Below are 12,026 nucleotides of genomic sequence, written 5' to 3' on the forward strand. Positions count from 1 at the left end.
AATTCTGGTTGACTTACAATATCACATTAGTTTCAAGTGTATAGCATAGTGATTCCTTTTTTTTTTTTGCAGAGTATATTCCATTATAGGTTATTACAAGATATTGGATATAATTCCCTGTGCTGTATGGTAAATTCTTTTTTTTTTTTTTTTTTTTTTGCGGTATGCGGGCCTCTCACTGTTGTGGCCTCTCCCGTTGCGGAGCACAGGCTCCGGACGCGCAGGCTCAGCGGCCATGGCTCACGGACCCAGCCGCTCCGCGGCATGTGGGATCTTCCCAGACCGGGGCACGAACCCGTGTCCCCTGCATCCGCAGGCGGACTCTCAACCACTGCGCCACCAGGGAAGCCCCTGTATGGTAAATTCTTGTTGCTTATATATTGTATGTATAGTAGTTTGTATCTCTTAATCCTATACTCCTAAATTTGTCCATTGCCCCCCTCCCCTTTGGTAACCATAAGTTTGTTTTCTTGTCAATGAGTCTGTTTTTATATATAGATTCATTTGGATTATTTTTGAGACTCCACATATCAGTGATATCATATAGTGTTTGTATTTCTCTATTTCACTAAGCATAATATTCTCTAGGTCTATCCATGTTGCTGCAAATGGTAATATTTTACTCTTTTCTATGGCTGAGTAATATTCCATTGTATATTTATTGAATATATACCAGTTCTTCTTAAGCCGATCATCTATTGATGGGCACTTGGGTTGTTTCCATATCCTGGTTATTGTAAACAGTGCTGCTGTAAATATTGGGGTGCATGTATCTTTTCGAATTACAATTTTCATTTTTTCCCAGATCTATGCACAGTAGTGGGATTGCTGGATAATATGGTAGCTCTATTTTTAGTTTTTTAAGGAACCTTCGTACTATATTTTCCACAGCAGCTGCACCAAGTTACATTCCAACCAGCAGTGTATGAGGGTACTCTTTCCTCCATACCCTTTCAGCATTTTTATTTGTAGACTTTTTGATGATTGCCATTCTGACTGGTGTGAGGTGATTGTGGTTTTCATTTGTATTTCTATAAAAATTAACAATGCTGAGTATCTTTTCATGCGCCTGTTAGCCATCTGTATGTGTTCTCTGGGGGAAAAAATGTCTTTTAAGTCTTCTCTCCATTTCTTGATTGGGTTGTTGATTTATTATTATTATTTTTGATATTGAGTTGAATGAGCTGTTTTTATATTTTGGATATTAATCCTTTGTCAGTTGCATCATTTGCAAATATTTTCTCCCATTGCATATGTTGCCTTTTCATTTTGTTGATGGTTTCCTTTGCTGTGCAAAGGGTTTTAAATTTGATTAAGCCCCATTTGTTTATTTTTGCTTTTATTTCTTTTGCTTTAGGATTCTGATCTAAGAAAATATTGCTACAATTTATGTCACAGAATGTTTTGCCTATGTTTTCTTTTAGGAGTTTTATGATGTCATGTCTTATATTTAGGTCTTTAAACCATTTTGAGTTTGAGTATATATAGTGTAAGGGAGTGTTTATTCATTTACATGTAACTGCCCAGCTTTCCTAACAGTATTTGTTGAAGAGACTGTCTTTTCTCCATTGTATATTCTTGCCTCCTTTGTCATAGATTAATTGACCGTATGTGCATGGGTTTATTTCTGGGCTCTCTGTTCTCTTCCATTGATCTATATGTCTGTTTTTGTGCCACTATCACTCTGTTTTGGTTACTGTAGCTTTGTAGTATAATCTGAAGTCTGGAAGGGTTATATATCCAGCTTTCTTTTTTCTTGGAATTGCTTTGACAAGTCTCAGTCTTTTATGGTTCTATATGAATTTTGAAATTATTTGTTCTAGCTCTGAGAAAAGTGTCATTGATATTTTGATAGGGATTGCATTAAATCTGTAGATTGCTTTGGGTAGTATGGCCATTTTAACAGTATTAATTCTTACAATCCAAGAGCATGGAATATCATTCCTTTTCTTCTAGGTTATCCAATTTGTTGGCATATAACTGTTGATAGTATTCTGTTAGGATTTTTGTGTATTTCTATGTTATGGGTTGTTATTTCTCCTGTTTCATTTCCTACTTTGTTTATTTGCGTCTTCTCTCTTCTTCCTGGTGAGCCTAGAGGTTTGTTGATTTTGTTTATCTCTTCAAAAAACCAGCTCTTGTGTTTATTGATCATTTCTATTATTTTTTGATATTTGTTTTATTTATTTCCTCTCTGATCTTTATTATTTCCTTCCTTCTGCTGACTTTGGGCTTTCTTTGTTCTTATTTTTCTAACTCTTTTAGGTGATAGATTAGGTTGTTACTTAAGATTTTTCTTGTTTCTTCAGGAAGGCCTGTATTGCTATGAACCTCTTACAACTGCTTTTGCTTCATCCCATAGAGTGCGTAAAGTTGAATTTTCATTTTCTTTTGTCTCAAGGTATTTTTATAATTTCTTTTTTTTTTAATTTCTTCATTGACCCATTGGCTTTTTGGTAGCATGTTGTTTAGTCTTCATATGTTCATTCTATTACCATTTTTCTTTCTGTGTTGACTTCTACTTTCAAATATCTTGGTCAGGAATTATGCTTGAAATAATTTCTAGCCTCTTAAATTTCTTGAGCCTTGTTTTTTGACCTAGTATGCTGTCTTTCCTAGAGATCGTTCCATGCACACTTGAAAATAATGTATATTCTCCTGTTTTGGGATGTAATGTTCTATAGATATCAATTAAGTCCAACTGGTCTATTTTGTCATTTAGGAGTTCTGCCTTATTGATTTTTTGTCAGGATGATCTGTCCATTGATGTCACTGCAGTGTTAAAATCTCTTATTATTACTGTATTACTGTCAGTTTCTCCCTTTGTCTGTTAGTATTTGCTTTATGTATTTAGGTGCCCCTCTATTTGGTGCATATAGGTGAACAAGTATAATATTCTCAATGAATTGATACCTATATTGTTATATACTGCCCTTCTTTGTCTTTATGGCCTTTGTTTTAAAGTTTATTTTGTCTGATATGGGTATTGCTACCCCCATTTTCTTGTCATTTCCCTTTGCAAGAAATATTTTTTCCACCCCCTCACTGTAGTCTGTCTTTCACCCTGAAGAGAGTCTCTTGTAGGCAACATATTGCACGTTCTTTTTTAATCCAATTTACCACTCAGTCTTTTTATTGGCTCATTTAGTCCTTTGTTACTTAAAGTAATTATTGATAGGTATGTACTTACTGCCATTTTTATCCTTATTTTCTAGTTGTTATTGTAGTTCTTCTTTGTTCATTTTTTTCTTCTTTTTGTTTTTTCCTGTTGTGGTTTGATGATTTTCTTTTGTAGTATGCTTGAGTTCCTTTCTTTTTGGTTTTTATAAATCTATTGTGTATATATATATATATATATATATATATATATTTTTTTTTTTTTTTTTTTTTTTTTTTTTTGCAGTACCCAGGCCTCTCACTGTTGTGGCCTCTCCCATTGTGGAGCACAGGCTCTGGATGCGCAGGCTCAGCAGCCATGGCTCACGGGCCCAGCCGCTCCACGTCATGTGGGATCTTCCTGGACCGGGGCACGAACCCGTGTCCCCTGCATCGGCAGGTGGACTCTCAACCACTGCGCCACCAGGGAAGCCCTACTGTATATTTTTGATTTGTGGTTACCATGGAGTTCAAGAATATTGACCCATAACTATATCTATTTGCTTTAAATTGATAGTCATTCAATTTCAAATACATTCTAAAAGTTCTACATATTTATACTCCCCTCCCTCACATTTTGTGATTCTGATGTTCTATTTTACATCTTAATGCGTATCCTTTTACTTCTTATTGTAGTTATAAATACTTTTACAACTTTGACTGTTTTTAATCCACATATTGGCTTATTTAAATGATTTTCAATCCTTACAATATATGATATTTGCCTTTTGTATTGGGATTTTCCCTTTCCTTTAGATTCTTTCTTCTTTTCTATTCAGAGAAGACCCTTCAGTATTCCTTTTAGGGTAGGTTTAGTATGGCTGAATTCTTTTAGCTTTTGCTTATCTGAGAAGTTCTTTATCTCTCCTTCTATTCTAAATAATAATCTTCTTCGATAGTGTATCCTGGATTGTAAGTTTTTCCCTTTCAGGACTTTGAATACATCATGCCACTCCCTTCTGGCCTGTAAAGTTTCTGTAGAGAAATCAGCTGGTAGCCTTATGGGTATTACCTTGTATATGACTTTTTCTCTTTTTGCTTTTAGAATTCTCTTTTTATATTTAACTTTTACCATTTAAATTACAGTATGACTTGGTGTGAGTCTGTTTAGGTTCATCTTGTTTGGGACCCTCTGTGCTTCCTATCCCTGGATATCTATTTCCTTCTTTAGGTTTGGGAAATTTTCAGTCATAATTTCTTCAATCCCCTTCTTTCTCTTCTGGAACACATATTATGTATAGGTTGCATGCTTTATGTTATCCCATAGATCTTGTGTGTTACTTTTTCTTTTTCATTTGTCTTTCTGCTGTTCTAATTGGGTGATTTCCATTATTCTATTTTCCAGAACACTTAAGCATTTTTTGGGGTCATTTAGTTGACTGTTCATTGCTTCTAGATTGCTTTTTATCTCAGCAATTGAATTTTCTGTTCTTGATTGGGTTATCTTTATACTTTCTATTTCCTTGTTACAGTGATCTACATTTCTATTGATAATTTTTCTTAATTCAGTTAGCATTTTTATTATGACCTTTTTGAACTCAGGGTCTGTTCATTATTTGTTCTTTCAGGGAATTTCTCTTGCTCCTTTAGTTGGGAGTAATTCTTCTGCCTTTTTATTTTCCTTAACTTTACTGTGGTCTTGAAGGGATGTTTTTACATGGGAGCATCCTTGTGTACACTGTGTGTGTTCAATGTCTTTGGTGTGAGGGCTGGTTTTGATATAGACTCCAGCCATGTCTTTCCTCAGGGTGTGCTGGACTTTATCCCCTTGATAGGGGGTGTGGTTGGTGTGGGAGGAGATAAAGCCTGTGCAGGGTGTGATGTAAGACTTGCTCTCTGCTCTGCGGCTGTCACTGCTCTGTCAGGAGTGGAGTCTGCTCCCCAGTTGTTGGAGTAGAAGCCCTGAGGGTCATGTTCAATCAGGCTTCATTGCCCTTGAGTGCATGTCCTTCCCCAAAGGAGGTGATTGCTGAAGTGATACCCATGAGGTCACAGAGGACATAGACACTGCCTGTGTAGGTGTCTGCAGCTCTGCTCAGAAGCAGACCAAAGACACATCCCTTCCCCTCTTGTGTTCATCCCAGATCTAGTGCAAGGCTGTGGTGTGGAGTAGGCTTGGGCTGAGGTTAGGGCATTCTGAATGCAGGAATTGAGGTGGCTGCAATGCTGCCTAAGACCTGGGCTGCTTCTGTGGTAGTCTTCTCTCAGGACCTGTCTGCCCCAGATCCAGCACTAAGCTTTTGTGTAGAGTGGGCAGGACCAGGGTGGTCTCACTATGGGATGAACCATTGCATGCTCCTGCACTGCATGGCTGATGCTGCCCTGCCTGAACCACACCCAAGTCCCCCAGGCTATCTCTGCACAGCTAGATTCTGAGTCCTGTCTCAGGGATGGTCTGCCAGTGTTCCAGCTCTAAGCTGCAGTGCTCCTGTGCCATTGCCTCTTGTGTGTGATGACAGTGGCCCCCACTGCCCCACTCAGATCACATCCCAGATACCCATCTGTGTCTGTGTACCTAGACTAAGTCTTTTCCCAGGGCCATACCAAGCTTTGGTGTGGAGTGCACAGAGCTGGGGTGCTTGCCCTGTTTGGATTGGGGAGTGTGGCCATGAGGTGTGAGAGCCCACAGTGCAAGGCTCTGTCCACCATGATTGTTGGCAAACCAGCACACATGCACTCCTCGTGAGTAGAGTCTAGGTTTCTCCAGCCCTTCTGTCTGTCCCAGTGGTTCTCCCATCAGCCAAGGTGGCTTGTCTCCTCCATGTAGGCCCCCAGGACTGGGATGCCCAGATTATGGCTTGACCTGCTTGCTCCCTAGGGTGAGGGTTCTCCAGAGCAGACCTTCTCTTCCTTTCAGATCTTTCCTAGTGGTACAGGTCCTAACCCAATGACTTTTTTCTGTCCTACCCTCTTACATGGAGATCTTTCTTGCAGCTTTGGTTATATAGGAGTTCTGCCTGTTTCCAGTTATTTTTCTGTAAGAATTGTCCCATATATAGATGTATTTTTGATGTTTGTGGAGGGAGATGAACTCCATGTCCTGCTAGTTCACCATCTTGATCCTGCTCTCTCCGGGTTATTTGTTTTTTGGATATTGAGTTGTATGAGCTGCTTGTATATTTTGGATATTAACCCCCTGTTGGTTGCATTATTTGCAAATATTTTCTCCCATTCTTTAGGTTGTCTTTTTTTTAGATGGTTTCCTTTGCTGTGTGAACACTTTTAAATTTAATTAGGCCACATTTATTTATTTTTGCTTTTGTTTCTCTTGACTTCAGAGACTGGGCCAAGAAAATACTGCTACAGTTTATGTCAGAGTGTTGTGCATATGTGCTCTTCTAGGAGTTGTATGCTTTCCATTCTTACATTTAGGTCTTTCAACCATTTTGAGTTTATTTTTGTACATGGCATGAGGGAATGTTCTAATCACGTGGCTGTCCAGTATTCCTAGCACCACTTGTTGAAGAAACTGTCTTTTCTGCATTGTATATTCTGGCCTCCTTTGTCATAGGTTAATTGACTGTATGTGTGGGGGTTTATTTCTGAGCTGTCTATTCTTGTCCATTGATCTATATATCTGTTTTGTGCTAGTACCATGCTGTTTTGATTAATGTAGCTTTGTTGTCTGATGTCTGGGAAGGTTATAACTCCAATTTTTTTTCTTTTCTCTCAAGGTTACTTTGGAAATTTGAGGTCTTTTGTGGTTCTATGTGAATTTAAAGATTATTTGTTGTGGTTCTGTGAAAAATGTCAAGGGTATTTTGATAGGAATTGCACTAAATCTATAGATTGCTTTCAGTAGTATGGCCATTTTAACAATATTAATTCTTCCAATCCAAGAGCATAGGATATCTTTCCATTTCTTTGTATCATCTTCAATTTCCTTCCTTAGTGTTTTATAGTTTTCAGAGTATAGGTGTTTCACTTCCATGGTTAAGTTTACTCCTAGGTATTTTATTCTTTTGATGTGTTTTAAACAGGATTTTTTTTTTACTTTCTCTTTCTGATAATTTATTATTAGTGTATAAAAACAAAGCAGATTTCTGTATAATAATCTTGTATCCTACACCCTTGCTGAATTCATTCATTAGTTCTAATAGATTTTTGTTAGAGACTTTAGAGTTCTCCATATAAAGTATTATGTCAACTACAAATACTGACAGTTCTACCTCTTCCTTTCCAATTTGGATAACATTTATTTCTATTGCTGTGACTAAAATTTCTTCTACTATGTTTAATGAAGTGGTGAGAGTAGAAATACTTGTCTTGTTTCTAAATATAGCAGGAATACTTTAAGCTTTTTCACTTTTAAGTATGATGTTGGCTGTGGGTTTGTCAAAAACGGCCTTTATATGTTGAGATTTGTTCCCTCTATACCCACCTTGGTGAGAGTTTTTATCATGAATAGATGTTGCATTTTGTCAAATGCTTTTTCTGCATCTATTGAGATGATCAGGTGGTTTTTGTCTTTCCTTTTGTTAATGTGGTGTATCACACTGATTTGCCTTATGGGGATTCCCTTGGATATGACTTTTTCTCTTGCTGCTTTTAGAATTCTCTTTCTATCTTTAACTTTTGCCATTTTAATTAAGTCTTGGTATAGGTCTATTTGGGTTCATCTTGATTGGGACCTCTGTGCTTCCTATACCTAGATATTTATTCCCTTCTTTAGGTTGGGGAAGTTTTCAGCCATAATTTCTTCAATCAGTTTTTCAAAACCCTTCTTTCTCTCTTTTCCTTCTGGAACCCCTATAATGCAAATGTTGGCACATTTGATGTTATACCAGAGATCTCATATGTTGTACTCATATTGTTTCATTTGTTTGTCTGCTGTTCTGATTGGATGATTTCCATTATTATTCTATCTTCCAGATCATTTATGCATTCTTCTGTGTCATTTAGTATGCTATTCATTGTTCCTAGTATGTTTTTTTTTTTTTTTTTTTTTAATATCACCCTGGTACTTGGGGGAGTCTTTTTTTTTTTTTTAATTACCTACTGGACTTTTTAATTAGTTTATTTTTTATTTTTTGGCTGTGTTGGGTCTTTGTTTCTGTGCGAGGGCTTTCTCTAGTTGTGGCAAGCGGGGGCCACTCTTCATCACGGTGCGCAGGCCTCTCACTGACGTGGCCTCTCTTGTGGCGGAGCACAGGCTCCAGACGCGCAGGCTCAGTAGTTGTGGCTCACGGGCCTAGTTGATCCGTGGCATGTGGGATCTTCCCAGACCAGGGCTCGAACCCATATCCCCTGCATTAGCAGGCAGATTCTCAACCACTGCGCCACCAGGGAAGCCCCCTAGTATGTTTTTTTATCTCACATATTGAATTATCTGTTTTTGTTTGCTGCTTCTTTATAATTTCTAGTTCCTCATGAAAATTATCTGTATTTAGACCAATCTTCTTCCCTAATTCAGTTAGCCATATTATTACCAATATTTTGAATTATCTTTCTGGTAAATTGCCTATTTCTGTTTCATTATTTTTTCAGAGGTTTTCTCTTGCTCTTTCAATTAATCTTAGTTCCTTTCCCTTTTCATTTTATTTAACTTTCTCTGTCTCTATGAATTTAGGTGAAATAGTTACCTCCTTTGGTCTTGAAGGGGTGTTCTTATGTGGGAGTGTACCTATGTAAACTGCATATGCTCAATGCCTTGGTGATAGGGCTGAATTTGATGTGGATGCCAGTCATGTCTTTCCTCAGGGAGTGCTGGCAGCTATCACCTTGGTACGGGGTGTGGCTGGTGATAGAAGAGCTAGAGTCTGAGAGGGGTGTGAGGCGGGACTTCCTTTCTGCTCAGTGGCCATCACTGCCCTGTCAGCGGTGTGGGTCTTCTCCCAAGTTGCTACAATAGAAGACCTGAGAGTTAGGCTCAAGCTAGCTCTGTTCGCTTTAATTGTGTGGTTTTCCTTCTCCCCACACTGGGACCTTTGCCCCAAAGGAGGGGAATGCTGAAGCAAGGAGAGCTTGTGTGCTTTACAGAGGTCCAATGCTCTGCCTGTGTAGGCATCCGGGGATCTGCTCATACAAAGCCCATGGTGGCATTTTTCCCCTGCTGTGGCCACCCTGGATCTAGTGCTAGACTATGGCAGGGAGTGGGCAGGGCCAGAGCGTTCACTTGGCTTGGGCTAGGGACCTTTCTCTGCCATGCCTGGGGGCAAACCAGCACATGCCCACTCCTCAGGAGTGGAGTCTAGACTTCTCCAGTCTATCTGTCCCATTGCTTTTCCAGTTAGCCAAATGGGTTTGTCACCTATACATAGGACTCCAGGACTGGGATACCCAGTCTGTGGCTCAACCCAGTCACTACCCAGGGTGACTGTCTGCCTGTGCAATCTCCGTTTTCCTCTTGGTCCCCTCCAAGGGGCACAGATCCTGACCCAATGCTTCTCTTCCCCTCCTACCCAAATACATGTGTATCTTTCTTGCAGCATTTTTTTTTTTAATTCATTTTTGTCCATGCCATGCAGTGTGTGGGATCTTAGTTCCCCGACCAGGGATCAAATCCATGCCCCCTGCCTTGGAAACACAGTCTTATTTTTTATTTTTTTTGCTTTATAACAAATTTAATCAGTTATACATATACATATGTTCCCATATCCCCTCCCTTTTGCGTCTCCCTCCCACCCTCCCTATCCCACCCCTCCAGGCAGTCACAAAGCACCGAGCTGATCTCCCTGTGCTATGCGGCTGCTTCCCACTAGCTATCTACCTTATGTTTGGTAGGGTATATATGTCCATGCCGCTCTTTCACTTTGTCACAGCTTACCCTTCCCCCTCCCCATATCCTCCAGTCCATTCTCTAGTAGGTCTGTGTCTTTATTCCTGTCTTACCCCTAGGTTCTTCATGACATTTTTTTTCTTAAATTCCATATATATGTGTCAGCATACAGTATTTGTCTTTCTCTTTCTGACTTACTTCACTCTGTATGACAGACTCTAGGTCCATCCACCTCATTACAAATAGCTCAATTTCATTTCTTTTTATGGCTGAGTAATATTCCATTGTATATATGTGCCACATCTTCTTTACCCATTCATCCGATGATGGACACTTAGGTTGTTTCCATCTCCGGGCTATTGTAAATAGGGCTGCTATGAACATTTTGGTACATGTCTCTTTTTGAATTATGGTTTTCTCAGGGTATATGCCCAGTAGTGGGATTGCTGGGTCATATGGTAGTTCTATTTGTAGTTTTTTAAGGAACCTCCATACCGTTCTCCATAGTGGCTGTACCAATTCACATTTCCACCAGCAGTGCAAGAGTGTTCCCTTTTTTCCACACCCTCTCCAGCATTTATTGTTTCTAGATTTTTTGATGATGGCCATTCTGACTGGTGTGAGATGATATCTCATTGTAGTTTTGATTTGCATTTCTCTGATGAGTAAAGATGTTGAGCATCCTTTCATGTGTTTGTTGGCAGTCTGTATATCTTCTGTGGAGAAATGTCTATTTAGGTCTTCTGCCCATTTTTGGATTGGGTTGTTTGTTTTTTTGTTATTGAGCTGCATGAGCTGCTTATACATTTTGGAGATTAATCCTTTGTCAGTTGCTTCATTTACAAATATTTTCTCCCATTCTGAGGGTTGTCTTTTGGTCTTGTTTATGGTTTCCTTTGCTGTGCAAAAGCTTTTAAGTTTCATTAGGTCCCATGTGTTTATTTTTGTCTTTATTTCCATTTCTCTAGGAGGTGGGTCAAAAAGGATCTTGCTGTGATTTATGTCATAGAGTGTTCTGCCTATGTTTTCCTCTAAGAGTTTGATAGTGTCTGGCCTTAACATTTAGGTCTTTAATCCATTTTGATCTTATTTTTGTGTATGGTGTTAGGGAGTGATCTAATCTCATACTTTTACATGTCCCTATCCAGTTTTCCCAGCACCACTTATTGAAGAGACTGTCCTTTCTCCACTGTACATTCCTGCCTCCTTTATCAAAGATAAGGTGACCATATGTCCGTGGGGAAACACAGAGTCTTAACCACTGAACCGCCAGGGAAGTCCCCTCAGCATTGGTTTTATAGGAGTCTTTCTGCCAGTTTCCAGTTAGTTTTCCATGGGAATTGTTCCACCTGCAGATATATTTTTGAGGTGTCTGTGGGGGGAGATAAGCTCCACATCATCCACCATCTTGATCTCCCTTCTTGCTAATTTCTTTTTATTTGACTACATAAAGATAACATAGAGCCTCTCTTTTGTGACAGTAGTTAGAGGAATCAGTTGTTTGAACACACTCCTTGTTCTTCCCAATACAACTAAGCCATCATCATAGAATATCCTGCAATTTTCTACATCAGGAGACCAGATATTCAATTCATAACATTTAAAGTGTACAATATTAGTCAGTAAAAGAATCCCAAGTCAAAAACAGTAAGGAAAATTTGAATCTCTCTGAGAGTCCAGAAGCAGGGTGGACTCCAGACAAGGTATAATCAAAGTTCAGCTCCCTTTCTCCCCAGTTCTCTTGGCCCTACCCTTAACTGTATGCATGCTTTCTCCTCTAGATGACTTCTCAATAACAGCCAATATGGCTTTTTGCAGCAGACGACTCTTCCTTATATATCCAACAAGAGAAAAAAAAAGCCTCTCCCCTACCCACAAAATAAACTTTCTTCCCCAGGAATTTAGATGAGCCTTGTTAGGCCATGTTGCCGCAGTTGGGCCATAGGAATGCTGTGTGCTGATTGGCTGAAGATTGGCTTCCGGAATCAATTACTAGCAAGTAGGATGAGATTACCAAGATGGACTTTGTGAGTCTAGGCCTTAAAATAACCAAGATTCAGCTATGGAGTTGGAAACACTTCTTCTGATTCTCTTGGACAGTGTAGAAGAGCATTGTCTTTCTACAGCAAAGGAGAACTGTCTTAGGAAAAAG

This window comes from Mesoplodon bidens, assembly GCF_964165515.1.
Source record: "Mesoplodon bidens genome assembly, chromosome: 14".
Taxonomy (NCBI): Eukaryota; Metazoa; Chordata; class Mammalia; order Artiodactyla; family Ziphiidae; genus Mesoplodon; species Mesoplodon bidens.